Below are 16,153 nucleotides of genomic sequence, written 5' to 3'. Positions count from 1 at the left end.
TGGGTGGATGTGTGAATAGTTGATTGAGTGATGATGGTTGGATGGATGGATGGATGGATGGATGGATGAATGGCTGGTTGGGGGAAAGATGGATGGATGGGAGATGAATAGATGGATGGATGTGTGTATGAATGGTTGGTTGCAGAAATAAATGGATGTGTGGGTGGGTGAATGGCTGGTTGGGATATGGATGGATGGATGGATGGATGAATGGATGTGTGTGTGAATGGTTTGTTGGGAGATGGATGGATAGATGATGGATGGATGAATGGTTGGTTGGGAGATGAATGGATGGATGATGGATGAATGGTTGGTAGCAGAGATGGATGGATGGATGAGTGGATGAATGATTGGCTGCAGAGATGAATGGATGGATAGGTGAACGGTTAGTTGGGGGATAAATGGATGGATGAATGGGTAAATAGTTGGTTGGGGGGGCGAATGGATGGGTGGGTGGGTGAATGGCTGGATGGAAAACGGGGGAGTTGAAGGATGCCTAGTTCCACAGTGAGTGGAAGGTTGGAGAGGGGGCGAGAGTGGGTGGATGACGGGATTATTAAGCAGACGCCCTGTCGATCTAGCTGATGGAGTGTGGATGCATGGAGGTGAGCCATGAGATGGCTGTGGGCATGGTGGAGGCACCAGATGACTGAGTGGGCACAGGGAGGATTCTGTAAGAAGATGGGTGGTTGGGCACTGGAGGGGTGGGCATCTGGAGGATGGAGGGGTACGTTGGAGAGGAGAGGGGTTTGCCATGGGACAGAAGGGTGGAGAGGGAGAGGGAGAGGAGACAGAACGAGGTGGGTGGGTAGAGGCGTGGGCTGGTGAGAAGAGAGGTGGGCGGGTGGATATGAGAGGGACTGTGAGCAGGAGCCTGTCTCTGGAGGCCCGTGGACAGAGCCTTGGACTGTCTGAGTTGCAGAGCTTGGTGGTGAAAGAGCACTGGAGGCCCTGTGGTTATGCATTGGGCTGGTAACCATGGGGTCAGCAGTTCCAGACCACCCACTGCTCTTCAGGAGAAAAATGGGGGTTCTACTCCCATGAAGAGTGGCAGCCCCCGAAACCCATTGGGGCAGCCCTACCCTGGCCTGCAAGCTCTCTCTGCGCTGGAATCAGCTCAATGGCCGTGAGTTCGCTTGGGCTTTGAGGAAGGCGGTGGGTGCTCCAAGAGGCCGGCGTGGCCTAGGACTGAAGGGCAGGCAGCATGAAGCCGGTGTAGGGAGGTCCAGGCCAGGCTGGGGCTGGGGTCCCAGCAAGGCAGGGGCAGCCTGCAGGAGCTCCTCACATGGAGGGGTGAGACTGAGTCATCACCCTGGGGAGCTTGTGTTATCCAGCACCCACGCCGTCCTGGTGGGCCCAGCAGGCACCCCTCCTGCTCCCAGCAGGCAGGCTGACGTCACGTCTGCCTGGGTGCCTCCGGGCCCGGCGGCTGGGCAGGGAGCCCAGTGGCAGCGCGGGAGTTGGTGCCCTGCCGAGGCTGGGCCACGGTCCTCACCTCAACCCACCAGCTCAGCCCACTTGGGGTCAGCCTGGGTTCGCTGGGTGGCGGGGCCCGTCACACGTCTAGTCCACCGCAGCGGACAGAGTTGGGGTGGATTTCTGCTCTCCTATCCCTGGGACGCGGCTGAGGGTTCTGCTCTCTTACTCTGAAGGCCTATCCGAAACCCCCTGAGTCCCAAGTCACCCCACTCACCAGGGCATGGTCTCCTGATGCCCGCCTGGTCTCCCCAACCAGGCAGGTGGGTCTTGCTCCTCCAGGGTCCCTGGCCTTCATAGAATCCCACGTGCACATTTGTCAATCCAACCCGTGACCTGTGTTATTAGGTGCTGTCTAGTCGGGCCTGACCCGTAGTGACCCCATGCATGATAGAAGGAAACTCCGCCTGGTCCTGCGCCATCCTCACAACGGATCCCGTGCCCAAGCCCATGGTGGCAGCCACAGTGTCCGTCCATCTCCTGGAGGTCCTTCCTCTCTCTCTCTGTCCCTCCACTTCACCAAGCACGATGTCCTTCTCCAGGGACTGCTCTCTCCTGACAACACGTCCAAAGTCTGTGAGGCCAAGTCTCTCCATCACTGCCTCTCAGGAGCTCTCTGACCGTACTTCTTCCAGGACAGATCGGTTTGTCCTTTGGGGAGCCCATGGAGAGGGGCCTCCTGCGTGGTAAAGTAGAGGAGCGATGGAAGAGAGGAAGCCCCTAGGCAAGATGGCTTGACACAGGGGCTTCCACAATGGGCCTGAACTGAACCACCGAGCAGCCGGTGCAGGACCGGGCGTTTACGGCTGTTGAACCCGGGGTGGCTGTGAGTCGGAACAGACTTGAAGGCCCCTGACAACAACTGCACGGTGGCACTTTCCGTATTCCTTGCTGGCACCATCGTTCACTGAACCAATACTGTTGTCACTTTTCCCTGTTCAGTGTCCGACGTCCACAGGTCTGTGTAGTGCACAGATGCGCCACACAACCAAAAAGCAACAACCAAACCCACTGCCATCAAGTCCATGCCGACTCGCAGGCCCCCTGGAGGACAGGGTGGGGACTGCCCCTGGGAGTTTATGAGAGTGTCATGCTTTCCGAGAGCAGACAGCCTGTCTTTCTCTTGAGACTGGTGGATTTGATCTGTTGGCCTTGTGGTCTGCAGCCCAGCTCCTAACCACTCTGCCACCAGGGCTCCTGGGACAGCCTCCTGGCTGGTCAGGTAGCCCTGGGTGGTCCTCGCCTGGGCTGGCACAGTCTACACTGGCGCCCTCTTGATCGCTAGACTCCTCTTGAGCCAGTGTGACCGAGCAGACTCCCCTGGGCTGCTCTCGGTCATCATTCTGAGGGCGGTGCCCTGGGGTCGCGGGGGGCTGACAATTTGGGGCTGGTGGTTTGCACCCAGCAGCTGCTCCTTGCTCCCTGGAAGAATGCTGGGAGACAGCTCCTTGGAAACTCGGAGGGGCAGCCCTACCTTGCCAGGGAGCAGTGGTCCTCAACCTTCCTAGTGCTGTGGCCCTTTCATACAGTTCCTCACGTGGTGGTGACCCCCAACCATGAAATTATTTTCGTTGCTACTTCATTACTGTCCTTTATCTACTGTTATGAATCGTCATGTAAATCGTCAAATATCTGATCGGCAGGATGTATTTGCATTGTTACCAATTGAACATAATTACAGCACAGTGATTCATCACAAAACAACATGTGGTTATATGTTGTGAAGTGTAAAGGAGCGGTGTCCGGGTTCCTAGGACCATCGGAAATGTGTGTTTTCCAATGGTCACAGATGACGCTAGAGGGTCATTGGGAGTGGGGACACTGACTGGAGGGCAATGGGCTCTTGTCTTTCCCGAAGGAGATTGCTTCTGAGGAATGGCTGCGTGCATCCAGCAGCCAACCTTCCCCTCAGCAGCCGAGCACTTAATCAGTGCGCCACCTTAGGGCAAAACTCCCCACACCAAACACACTGCCGCCCCGTCAGTTCTGTCTGATAGCACCCATAGCACAGGGTAGAGCTGCCCCTGTGAGCATCTTCATGGGAGCAGAAAGCCCCGTCTTACTCCGGTGGCCTTGCAGCTGGCGGTCCATCGGGCTCCTTAGTGCCGTCGTAGATCGAATCGCATCCCTGGAACTTCAGACTCACCCAGCACCTCAGAACCTGACTTACTTGGAAATAAGGGCTGACAGGTATCAGGAGGCCTGGTGGGGCAGTGATTACACATTGGTCTGCTCACTGCAAGGTCAGCAGTTTGAAACCACCATCTGCGCTGTGAGAGAAAGACGAGGCTTTCACTCCCAGGGTTCCTGCCTGGGAAACCCACCTGTCCTATAGCCTCCAACTCAATGGCTGTGAGTTTGGTTTGGGAGGTTGGATGAGGATGGTCAGATGAAGCCGCTCTGGAAGAAGCCAGAAACCAAGCCCGCTGTCATCTGGGCAGAGTTGAGCTGCTCCGCTTCCCCCGCCCCGGGTTTCCAAGTCTCCCAATTGTGACACAGGCAGACAGCCCCATCTCTCCCAGTAGTGGGTTTGAACTACTAACCTCTGGGTGGGTAGCAGGGAACCTTAGGCAAATTTATCCAAACTGAACTGGATCCACTGACACCGAGTCAACCCTGGCTCATAACACCCCTACACAGGGTCTCCGAGGCTGTGACTCATCATGGAGCAGACAGCCTCATCTTTCTCCCTCGGAGTGGCTGGTGGGTTTGAACCGTCGGTTTTAGGCTTAGTATCTTTCTCCTTCAGAGCAGCTGGTGTTTGAACCGCTGATGTTGGGCTTAGTCGCCCATGAGCAAGGAGACTCCTTCGCCCCAGTCACTGCAGATGAGTCTGTAAGCACAAGTCTGTCCCCGCTGAGTGGGCAGGCTGAGGCCCCGACCCTGGCAGGGATGGTGCGTTTACAAAGAAGCCTGGGTCCTGTAGGAAGATGCCTGCCGAGTGTTGGGAGTGAGACGGCCAGATCTAGAAGCCAAGCCTTTGATGTGATGGCAACGAGAGAGGCTGTTCACTGCAGAGAAGCAAGCAAGCAGAAACAAGCATGCTTACTTCGATCCTGGGGCACCCCGTCCTGGAGGGGCCCCCAAGAGCTGCATGAGGCAAGGAAGAACCTTCCCCAAGAGCTGCACGAGACAAGGGAACAGCAGGCCTTCACACACCTTGAGCTCAGCCTTCTAGTCTCCAGGAAGGAGCCTCCCGCAGGGCAGGAGGCTGTGTGTTCAGAGCAAAGACCTCTGAAATCCTGGGGGCAGTTCTGCTGGGCACAGACTCTGTGGCAGTCTGGGGCAGCCTCCGGACCGGTAGAGGGCACAACTGCTCCTGTTCTAAGCCAGCCTGGGGGATTTCTTGCAGCAAACCCATGGCAGGGGTGGGGGTGGCGGGGAGGCAGGGAGCCCCAGCCTCTGGTGGGGCCACACAGAGACTCTTGCCCAGAAATTTCTGGGTTACTGGCTGATGGAGAAGGCGGAGTGGGGGTACAGTAGATTTCCCCCCAATTTGGTGCCAGGGGCATGAGAATTTGGGGGGCAGAACCTGCTTAGAAACTGAGCAGGTAACTCCAAGTGTGTCCTCGGGCCCTGGGAGGGGTCGCTTGGGCACCCGCTATACAGTGAGGCCGGACAGCAGTGGGTGCCGGCTGCCCCACTCCAGAGCCCTCAGTCCCCTGTGCTGGCTCCCTAGAGTCCCAGTCAACCTCAGCGGGGCCCACTAAGCTCCCTCCACACCTCCTCACTGCCACCCCTGTTCTCCTGGGCCCTGCCACCTCTAACCAATGCACTCTCCATGCCCTGCCCAGCCCCCTCATGGTCAACTTGCTCCCCTGCTGTTCCCTTGTCTCGTGCAGCTCTTGGGGAAGGTTCTTCCTTGCCTCATGCAGCTCTTGGGGGCCCCTCCAGGACGGGGTGCCCCAGGATCGAAGTAAGCATGCTTGTTTCTGCTTGCTTGCTTCTCTGCAAGGAGCCCTGTGCCCACTCGGATGACCAAGCCGGGGCCAGGAGGATGAAGGGAGGGGTCCCGGCAGACGCCAGGTCTCACGGCCACAGGAAGGCAGAGCAGACCAATCTGATTAGCGGGTGGATTTCCGAGCCCCCATCACTGACCGCCCAGTGACCTTCCTGCAGTGCCCATAGGGTGAGAGCCACACGCCCAAGGTGCACCGGCCCCGCTTCCAGGCTCCATCAACGCCCTCACCAGACCAGCGCCGCTCCTGCTCCAGGTCCCGCTCAGCAGCCGTACCTGGTGGGGCTCACCTGGGGGCTCAGGTTGTCTGAGGGTCCCTGTCTGCACACTGTCACCCATGTTCCCAGGCAGGCTGTGGCCCTCCTCCAGAGAGGACATGGTCCAGGCAAGGAGGGACAGGCCCAGACACCTCACCAAGGCTGACCTGAATGGGGGAACCACCCCCCTGGGGGGCATGCCCAGCCTCAGTTTATCCATCTGTGAAATGGAGAGATGGCCGTGACAGTGTCTCACGCTCAACCCCCGGCCCTGGGATCCCAAGTTAGCACTGCTGCAAGGCCCTGTGCTGCAGGACCTCCTCCTCACGTCAGCCCAGAGCAGGGCCGTGGCCACCTTCCCTCCCGCCCGGCCCGGCGGGCAGAGCAGCAGGGTCCCCATCTGGAAACGATTGTGCTCAAAGATATAATTAAAATATATTGGGTTTGTGTGCTCCTTCCTCTGCCGGGTGGAATTCGGGCTGGTTATGAAACCGATCATGTTGACGTCGGCCGGAGGGGGCACTGGGGTGGGCCTGGGGGGCACACATCAACACCCACCTTCATGGCTCATGACAGTGCACAGTGAGGGGCATCTTAGGCGCCCCAGGGTTTCCCTGGGCCTGCTCCCTTCTTGTCCCCGGGTGACCTCATTCCCGGCGGGAAGGAGCAGTGGTGACCTCTGCCCCTGGCCACAGCCACAGCCATGTCAAAGCCAACACCCAGCAGAACTCACCCTTGCTGCCGTGGGCTCCTGGGACAGGCTGCCGCTTGAGCATCAGGAGCATCCAGCAGGCAGGCCTGTCTCCACAGAGCTCTGTCCCCCCCCCCCCAGCATCCTATTCCCTGGCCTCGTCTGTGGGGGGCACTTCCGAATCCAGAATCCCCTGCCAGAAATACAAGGATGACCTCTCCCCTCAGTGGCCAGCCCCAACCCGAGCCCATGCATCTCCCTCCCCTAAACCTCAGGCTGCAGGGCTGAGGACTCTCCCTCAGAATCCAGAGGGGCTGATAAGCAGCCATGGGGGGCCGGGGGGAGCAGAGGTGGTGGGGTGGAGTGGGCTGGGAGGAGTGAGTGCAGCAGGGGTGGCTTAGCCTCACTGAGTGGTGGACTGGGACTCTCCCCCTTGGGGGGCGTCTTGGGCCTGTTCCCAGCCTTAAGAGCACTCCTGGGCACTCCCTGAGAACCACAGTTCCCTTAGCTCATCACCTTGTCAACTTGAAGGCGTGGCCGCCCCCTGTCTGCTGGCCTGGAGCAGGCAGGCACTGGTGGCTCCAGGTGAGGGTGACCAGACACCTGGGTGAAGCAGCTCACTGCTCTGCCATTGAACCCAGGAGCCATCCTTCCTCCCACCTGCCCTCAGGGAGGGGACAGGGGTCACTGCATGAGGCTCTGAACAGCCTAGCCTCCACTACAGGAGACACTGTCCAGATCCCAGAGGGACCCTGAGGAAGTACGGACTCCTTCTGCTGTGTGCCCAGGTGCCTGTGGTCTTTGCCAGGTGACCACTATGTACACAGGTGATTGCTATGTGCCCAGGTGTCTGCTCTGAGCCCATCCGAGCATGCTCCCCTGCCTTCAGCTCACCGTGGGCAGTTTGTAAAGTGCTAGAAAGACCTCCACGGTCACGTCTCATCACCTTGCTTCCCCAGGGACATCCCTCCCCCTGGGGTTTCCGTCCAGGGGCCGGTGGTCCCTCCCACTGTGGAGGTCAGGGGTCCAGCTTTGGGTGGGAAGAAGGATGGAGTGCAAAGCCTGGGCCAGTGGAGGGGACAACCAGAGAGAGGAGTCAGAACCCCCAAGACCCCCTTTGTCCCCCGCTGCCTGCCCGCCCTGCCTGAGCTGTGGCTCTGCCCGGGTCCCCACCCACCAGCCTCCCTGGGTGTGGCACCCTCCTCCAGGAAGCTTGTCAGGACCTGGTCCCTGTCCCCAGCCGGGCAAGGGGCGTGCCAGGCAGGGCTGGTGGGGCACCTGGGGCCAGGCAGGCCTGGGCTGGACCACGGTACATTCCTGCTGCTGGGCATGTGGGGAGGGGTTCCTAGCACCCCAGGCGCCTGGGCTTCTGGCCTGGCTGGTCTCTCAATGCCCGCCATCCTGCCCAGGCCTCAGGAGAAACCTGTCATCAACCGTCCGGATGACGGCCCTCGGGGGTCCCCGGGTCCTGCAGCCACGCTGGTGGCCAGGAATGCTTAGCAGAAGCAGCCCCCACCCTTGACATGCCCTTCAGAGCCCGCCACTGCTGGTACGGTCCTGCCTGGAGCACAACATGTCCAGTGCCCTCGTCCTCTCTTATTCCTTGGCCTCTGGTCACTCCGGCCACCTGCAGGATCTGCCTGGACCTTGGCCCACATCACAGCCCGTCCTGAGTATCCCATCGCCATTTCCTGGGAAGCAATGTGGCAGGGGGCAACGGGGGCCAGGGCAGTCTGGGAGCCCCTGAGGGGGTGTGAGACTTGGCGTGTCCCATAGCGGTGGCAGTGCCTCCACACCCTGCCCTGCCCTGCCCTGCCCTGCCCGGGGGTGGGGGCAGTGGGATGAGTTCATGCTCCTGGCAGGCGCACTGGTACCCGGGGGCAAGCAGTACCTGGGCACGTCGGGGCACGTGAGGCCACCTGCACCCGCCCAGCTGCACAACCTGCACTGTGGGCCACCCCCCCACCCCCAGGATGCTGGGTGACCTCGCTCGGGGACACAGACATGCAGAGCCCACCCAGGCTCCTCCAGGGCCCAGCTCCCAGCCCCTCTTCACAGCCCAGGGAAGGCACATCTCCAGCCCCTGAAGAGTCCCCCCACGGAGTGTTCAGACTGCTTGGCTGGTGGAAGTGTGACCAGGGGCTTGGGGCCCGCAGTGCAGCACAAATGACCCCCTCGGAGGGCAGCTGCAGAGCTGGTACAGACTCAGCAGTGACTGCTGGTGCCCAGGATAAGTGGTGATGACGTGGTTATGGGCTGGGCTGCTAGCTATAGATCAGCCACTCCCCAGGAGAAAGTTGCGGCTGTCTATTCCCATAAAGAGTCACAGTGTTGGAAACCCACAGGGGCAGTTCTACCCTGTTCTATAGGGTCTCTGTGAGCCGGCGCCAACTCGATGGCAGGGAGTTTTTTGTTTGTTTGTTTGCCTTGGTGTTATAGTGGTGAGGCATTAAGCTGCTAACTGCAAGGTTGGTAGTTCAAAACCACCAGCTTCTCCTTGTGGGGAAAAGGAGGTTTTCTACTCCCATAAAGAAGTAGTCTCAGAAAAAAAAACCCACAGGGGGCATTTTGGCCTGTCTTACATGGTCACTGTGAGTCAAGCATTGGCTGTCCTAGTCTTCTCCCCCTCCCCTCCCTCAGGGCTTAGGCCGTAATGCCCACAGTCAAGTGAGTGGGAGTGATGCAGGGTGTCCAGAAGGGACTGGAGTCGGGGTTCCTTGATGCCTGGAGGATGCACTACAAGTTGGGGGACCCTGTGAGGCAGTGGGCGAAGGTGAGAGCCTCCCGGCCATGGAGGTAAGCAAGGTGAGCTGGGGAGTGGATGCCGAGACTCCATCAACCATGTGGCCCTGGCCACAGTGGGTGGCAGGCGGCTGTCCTGGCTCGGCTCCGAGGATGAGCCTCCCGGGGGCTGGACGCTGGGCCGCCGGGCCAACTAGACATGTGTTTCTGATTCCTCTCAGCCTCCCCAGCGTGGCGCTTGTGCAACAAGCATCCTCCACCTCGAACCCGCCCAGTGCCCGTCTTCCCGGCTGCCTGGCCTGGCACAGGGTGCCCACGCAGTGGCCCCAGCCTGTTAGGCTGTGGGAGGTGGTCCTGGTAGGAAGGTCGCCATCCAGGCCTAGAAGAGCCGGGCCTCGGACCCCCTCTCAGAACACGGAGTCCAAGGGTGTGGGGCTGGCCCACCGGGGAGGGGCCTACCTGCTCCCTCTGAGAACATGAGCATGTCAGGCCCCTTCCAGAGCAGGGCGCCCTGGTCCCTCCTCCACCCTGGGGACCCTGGATCTTCCCCACTGGGCAGGGAGGCGAGGGTAAGAGTCCAGCTGAGGAAGCAGGCCAGACGGGGCCGAGGAGGGGGGCTCATACAAGAAGCAGTGAGACCCCAACAGGGGCGCCCCTCCCTCCTGGTTCTGTCCCCTCACTGCCACTGGATCCATATTTGCTTGGTTGTCCAGTCCCCATGCCACCCAGGAAGGTCGGCTCCACCAGGGCTTGGAACGGCCTGTACTCCCAGTGCCTGGAACAGAACCGGGAACAGAGAAGGCCCTCCCGGCGTGCATGCCTGTCTGCTGTGGAAGAGTGTCTTCACCCCAGAGCTCCGCCCTGTGCCGGCTGATGGGGTGCTGGATGCTCCCGGGCAGGCTGGCACTGGGGAGTGTCCCTGTGGGACTGCCTGAGCCCTACCCAGGCACGGGAATCAGTGACAACCACCTTCTCCCTAGAGTCTTACTAAGCAGGTGCTGTTGTGTGGACCCCCAGCCCTGGGAGTAGGGCAGAATTAGTCCCAGAGCATGGGTCAAGGCACAGGGCTGGGGGAAGAGGGATGGCTAGGGCCAGGGCAGAGGCAGGCTTTGCCCAGGTTCCCTGGCCCCCTCTCCATCATCCCTACAGGTCAAGGGGCCTAGACTTCAGTCAGCTACAGAGACCGAAGACCAGAGGGTCCACCCAAGGCCTTGTCCCCAGGCCTCCCAGGCAGCGGCTTAGAGCTTCTGGCTAGAGTGAGTTCACCTAGGGGGTCCTGAGGGCCAGCTCTAACCACCTCCCTTGGGGCCAGCAGGCCTAGGGCTGCTGTTGTGGGGTCCTGCTGAACGACCTCCAGGTGGGCCCAGCCCCCTGCCGCAGACTGCCCACGCCCGGGCTGGGGTGGTGGTGCGGGCACTGCCCTGCTCAAGTGGCCGGCAGACAACAGGTCCCAGGCGGCGTCCACGCCTGTTGGCTCCACACAAGGCGGCCATACTTACCCGCACAGAAGCCCTTTCTTCCCGGCCTAAGGCCCAGTTAGGGCTAAGAGTCTCCACTCCACTAACAGCCCTTCTCTGCAGTCTGCCCCTCCCCCCACACACCCCACCCCATACAGGGGGCTCCAAAGGCCCCGAGACCCTCTGGGGTGAGGAGTGGGAATGGAGGAGGCTGGATAGACAGATGGATGAGGAGCCAACCAAAGAGGACTGTACTGAGCTCCTCCATCCCCAACTCCCCACTCGGGTAGAACTCACTCACTCACTCCAATGGCCCATCGCCCACCCCACCAGCCCCCCTCTAAGCATGAGTGAAGTGGGAATGTGGGGGCAGCAGGCAGCTGAGTTGAGGCAGAGGAGGGGCTCTTGGGCACAATCTTTCATTCATTCAAATGTCCTGTTGCATGCCTCCCCCCACCCCTGCCCTTGCTACGGAGGGGGCTCACTGGAACGCTGTGTGTGTGTGGTGGGGGGGCTCCCAGACCTGCAGACCCCTCCGTTTCTTCTTCCCTCCCCCAGCTCTCTCGGCCATCCAGGTGCCAATGTGAGACAAAGTTAGGCAGGCTGAGGAAGCGGGGCCCAGGTCTCTCCGGGGGCCCTGAGAGCTCCTAATAAATTGGGGCATGGTGGAAGGGGAGACCCCAATGGACACAGCGAGGAACAGCATGGGATCTGGCTGATGGTCCAGGCTGGTGAGCCCATGGCATTCTTTGCATGGGCCATCTGAGAATCTTCCCTCCCCAAGACTCCCAGCCCAGCCTCCCACGGCCCTGTGCTCTCTCCAACCCCCCACTGGCTGCCCAGCCTCTTCCTCAGGGCCGCCCCTCCCCAACCTCCAGGGACCCCTGGGTGCGAGCCAGGGGGAGGGAGGGGAGGACCCTGCCCCAGTCATTTGGGTGGGGCAGTGTCTGATGGTGAGGTGGGCCTTTTGTTTCAAGGTGAGGGTCCTACCCAGAGGCTGTGTGTGTGTGTGTGTGTGTGCGCGCGCGCGCGCGCACAGGAAGGAGGGCCAGGGGCCCAGACTTACCCAACAGCACCCTCTGCAGACTGCATAACCCAACGGCCAGCTCCACAGTGTGGATCCCAGACCCCTAGGGCAGGCCCCACATGCCCTTCCACCCACAAGGACACAGCTCCTGTGCCCACGTGCCCATGCCCCCCCCCAGTCCCACAGGAGAACCTGCTCAGCCAGGATCCGCTTCCCCTGACTTCCATAGCCCCCCAGTAGCCATGGACTGAGCCAGCAATGGGTAGGGGGGTGTCACCCATGCCCAGTGGGCCACTGCCCCTTGGGGCCTGTGGCCACTCCCTTGGACTTCTCAGTCTGCACCCCTCGAGGGCAGGACACTGGGTTTGGGGTGGGTAGGTGGGAGCGGTCCTGGGGAAGCTGCACATGAGCGCACCCTCCAAATTCTTCCCATCGGCCCAGGCAGGGTCCTTCTGGGCCCTCACCAGGCTGCACAGCAACCTCCTGGCCTGGTGCGCTCAGTTCACTTGGGCGTGGGCAGCTGTAAGTGGTGGGGCGAAGAGCTGGATCACTAGTGACCGGGCAGCCCCCACGGATCCTTGGAGGGGTAGAGGTGGCAGCAGGGCAGGCCGTGCTCCTGGACCAGGAACGCTGATCCCAGGGTCACTCACTCAGGGCGTGGATGGTGGCAGCTTCAGAACGAGGAGCAGGCAGCTCACCCATGGAAAGGATGGGGCAGGTGAGGCCTGGGGGTAAACCTCCTGGGAGTCAGCCGAGGACTTATCAGAGCCCCCTGGCTGCCCCAGTGTGAATTCTCTCTCCTCAGGCCAGCTTTCAGGCCAGTGCAGTCACGACCAGTAAGGTGAAAACCAGGCTGGTTTGGAATTCCAAAATACATGGGTGATCAACCGACCGGGGAGCTGGACAAGCCGGAGCCCATTCAGAAGCCTGCTGCTGGAGACCGGGCTACAGCAAGCACTGTGGAGAGTACCAAGCACTCGGTGACCATCCGCCATCATTGAGCCGGCCACCAGTGTTTTCGACAGTGTGGACCAAGAGCTTCGGCTGCTATACAACATGCCTGCCACCTTGTCTAACGGGGAGATTAGGTTTTGCAACTGGGTGTGAACCCATGATTACCCTGCTCTGGCTTTTGTTCTAGGCAAATCCCAGCTCTCCCTGGTCTCGCTCCGTTGGTTGTTCATGACAGAACTGGGAAGAGCCAGTTCAAAGTCTGTCTCCTGCTCAGCAAAGGGCAGTCTCCACCCTCCTGCCCCCCACCCTGGCAGGAGCTGACCGAATGTGGGGGTGTAGAACCCCAGAGTCACAGTGTGCCCAGCGTGGGCCATGTTTACCCTCGGAAGGCCAGTGCCAGGCCCCCGCCCGGCACTCGTGGCCCCGAGCTAACTCGGGCTCCAGGATAAACATCCATTCAGCTGCATAAGGCCCCTTTTGTCCCTGGAGAGAGGCACCAGCCCAGGACTGCTGGCCTGTTCCTCCGAGAGGTCCCAGGCCAGGCTGGCTGTCCCAACACGTCCAGTCCAGCTACCCCGCTGTGAGCTTCTGCCGGCCGACTCGGACTGGGCTCAGAGAGGCCCCTCAGAGGACCGAACCCTCAGTGCAGGGCTATAGGATGCTGGGGAACCAGCATGCTGTCTTGTAGAGTACGGGAGACCTGTGGACACAGGGACTGCTCAGCATGTCCCTGATGCCCCTGTGGACAGATGAGGGCACTGAAGGGGCACAATCCTGCTTGCCTGTAGCAAGTTGAGTCCGGGGAATGCTGATGGGCGGCAGAGTCACCTGGTTGAGATGCAGTGTCAGCGTTTGACAACATCACAGGCCCGCAGGTACAACTGTATGGCTATAATATATAAAGATGATAGTAAAGTCGTAGAAAATAAGAGAGGAGAGAGCGTAAAATAAAGGAGTCAGACACAATTCATGGTAGCATGCTCACCTCAGCCCCTCTTGGTGGAGGTATGGGAGGAGGAGAGAGCGATTTATTTCTAACCGAGGCTTATATATCCTTGGGGGTGTACAAGCCCCCCTGATTACAGGTAACCACATATGTCACAGGAAGGGGTTGTACCATAGGCAATACAGCAATGGGAGGGGGACGATCTAGGGGTATACACGCAGTAGGAAGAGGAGGGATTCAGGGTAGACATGTGGCAAGATGGGCGGATCCTAGATTCTTGATGGCAGCCTAACCTTGATCGTCCTTGAGTTAGTTTGCTTTATTCTGAGCCCTTCAGGGAAAGCAATCCATTGTCCTTAATAGCAGGGAGCAAGCCCTACCCACGGTGGACCAGACAGTAGTCTGGCTACTCTGGAGGCCTGGTGTCTTCTGGGCGATAACTTGGAAATCATTTACCATTGGTTGCAAGCAGTGCCCTAGGTCTGACATATATTTGGGGTGACAAGCTGGGAAAAACCTTTTATATACCACAATGCAGGGGCCCCTGTGTTGAGGACATGCCCAGCATAGAGCCCTTCCCTGGCCCCTGCCACTGATCCCCATGGGCCTCATCGTCTGTCTCTGTGCCTGAGACAGGAGCTCAGAGGTCCTAGGCGCCTCCTGGGTAGTGGCACCCCCTTTCTGCCACAGGTAGGATGAGGTTCTTAGCCAGAATGGTGAGGGTTGGAAAATGCCCATCCACTATGGGCATCACGGGGGTCCCCGTCCCAGGGATAAAGGTGGATGAGGACATCCCTGCCCAGGATTGGGATGGCCCCAGGATCCCTGTCCAGAGGGAAGGGTGTGACCCTGTCCAAAAACGAAGGTACAGTGGGACATAAGGTGAAGAGGTGGGCTGAGGGGGCTTCAGCAGATGGCAGCTGTGACCAGCCCATAGCAGCCCACTCTTCCCTGTCTGATATGTAGGGTGAGCTGGGACCCAGGCCCCGGGGCACTACTGCCGTGTCTGCACCAGGCTGGCCTGAACCTGTCCTCAGAGCCCCAATCCTGCTGCTCAGCAGGCAGCTAGAGTACTCCTCGGGCTCCCCTGTCCAAGCCCTGTCCCAACAGGTCAGAGCCAAGATGCAGTGCCGGGTGGGCTTTGCAAACCCAAGCTGGGCCCACTGGCCTCCACCCACTTGGACTGCCCCTGGGTATCTAGTTCCTGGGCCTGGGGCACGTGGGTCGGAAGTGAGTCAGACAGAAACCTTTTCTGCAGAAGCGAAAGCGAGCCAGAGGGACAAGTCTGAGCCCCTTCCCATGCCCGCAATCCTCCACCCTGGGCCCGGAGTCACCCTGAAGATGCCCGCAGGGACCTGCCATGAGCCTGTGTGGGAGTGGCCTTGTGGGGAGACAGGCCTGGGGAGGGTCCTGGGGCCCCTCACCCCAGGTAGGCTCTGCAGAACGCACCAGGGGCTGGGCCCAGACCAAGGCCCCACTGCTTCCTGTGGCCCCAATCTCAGGCCTCTCACACCCAGCTGAGGCTGAAGACAGGGACAAGGAGCCCTGAGACCCCAGACTGCCAGTCCCGTCCCTGGCTGCTCCTTAGTCACATGGTCCCAGTGGGCACCTCTAACATGGGGCAGGGAGGTGGGGAGTGGAGTTCACCCCTAAAGACTACCTTCAGTCCCATCCCTGGGCTGTGGTTTGTAGGCTGCAGTGACCCCTGGTGGGAGCCCAGGAGATGCGGCTTGCCTAGTCCTGCAGGAGCCTTTCCTTCCACAGCTGGGCTCTCCCACCAGCTCCAGGCGCAGTCCTTGTGGGTGGAACCCTCCTGGGACCCTCCCCAGCCCTGTGCCACTCAAGAGCCAAGAGATCCATGGGCAGGACTACCCACCTGTTCAAGAGTCCACCATCACCTCCTGAGACTTCCAGTGGCCAGCTGCCGGCTCCACAGCTGATAAAAGAGCCCCAAGCATCCCCCCCTCCCCACACACATCTGCAAGGGGGCCACTTGGGAGGGGGCATCACCTGTGCCCTCTGCCTACTTTTAGATTATGAGGGGCGAGTGCCCACCTCTGGGGAGGGGAACCAAGCTGTCAGGTCCCAGCCCACCCGGGGTCCATGTTGTCAGTCTTGCTGGGTGCCCAGGCCTGGCCCTGAGGATGCTGCCTGGCCACCAGCTGGGAAGAGGGGCACTGCACACTCAGACCCGCCCAACCAACGCCTGTGACATTTTGTTCCCAAGTTTTGTTTTCGGGACAGTTCTGGCCTGGGTGGTCCCAGTCTTGCTCTGGTATTAGCTGGCGCTTCGGGTCAGACAAGGTTCTGTGGAGACACACTGAGCCCAGCTCAGAAAGTGGGCATTGGCTGACGTGACTGTGGGGTCTAGCAGGCCTGAATTACAGGGCAGGCTGGCAGCCCCACTTTTAATACCCATGGTCCCAGTCACTGCATCACATAGAAAAAGCATACAATTGGTTTATGCTCCTGGAGGCCTGTCATCTCTTACAAAGACCAGTACAAGGGGGTCCCCCAAATGCCCAGCTTCTCCAAACCGCTGTGGCCATCACAGTTACCTCTAAGATCCACTCCTCCCTCTGGACTCTCCCCTGTGCCCCTGGATTGATTCATTCCGCAGTGTCTCAGAGCTCAGGGACCGTGCC

The sequence above is a fragment of the Tenrec ecaudatus genome, chromosome 3 (assembly GCF_050624435.1).
Source record: "Tenrec ecaudatus isolate mTenEca1 chromosome 3, mTenEca1.hap1, whole genome shotgun sequence".
In the NCBI taxonomy this organism is placed as follows: Eukaryota; Metazoa; Chordata; class Mammalia; order Afrosoricida; family Tenrecidae; genus Tenrec; species Tenrec ecaudatus.
The sequence above is the reverse complement of the archived record's forward strand: the minus strand, read 5'-3'. Positions refer to the sequence as shown.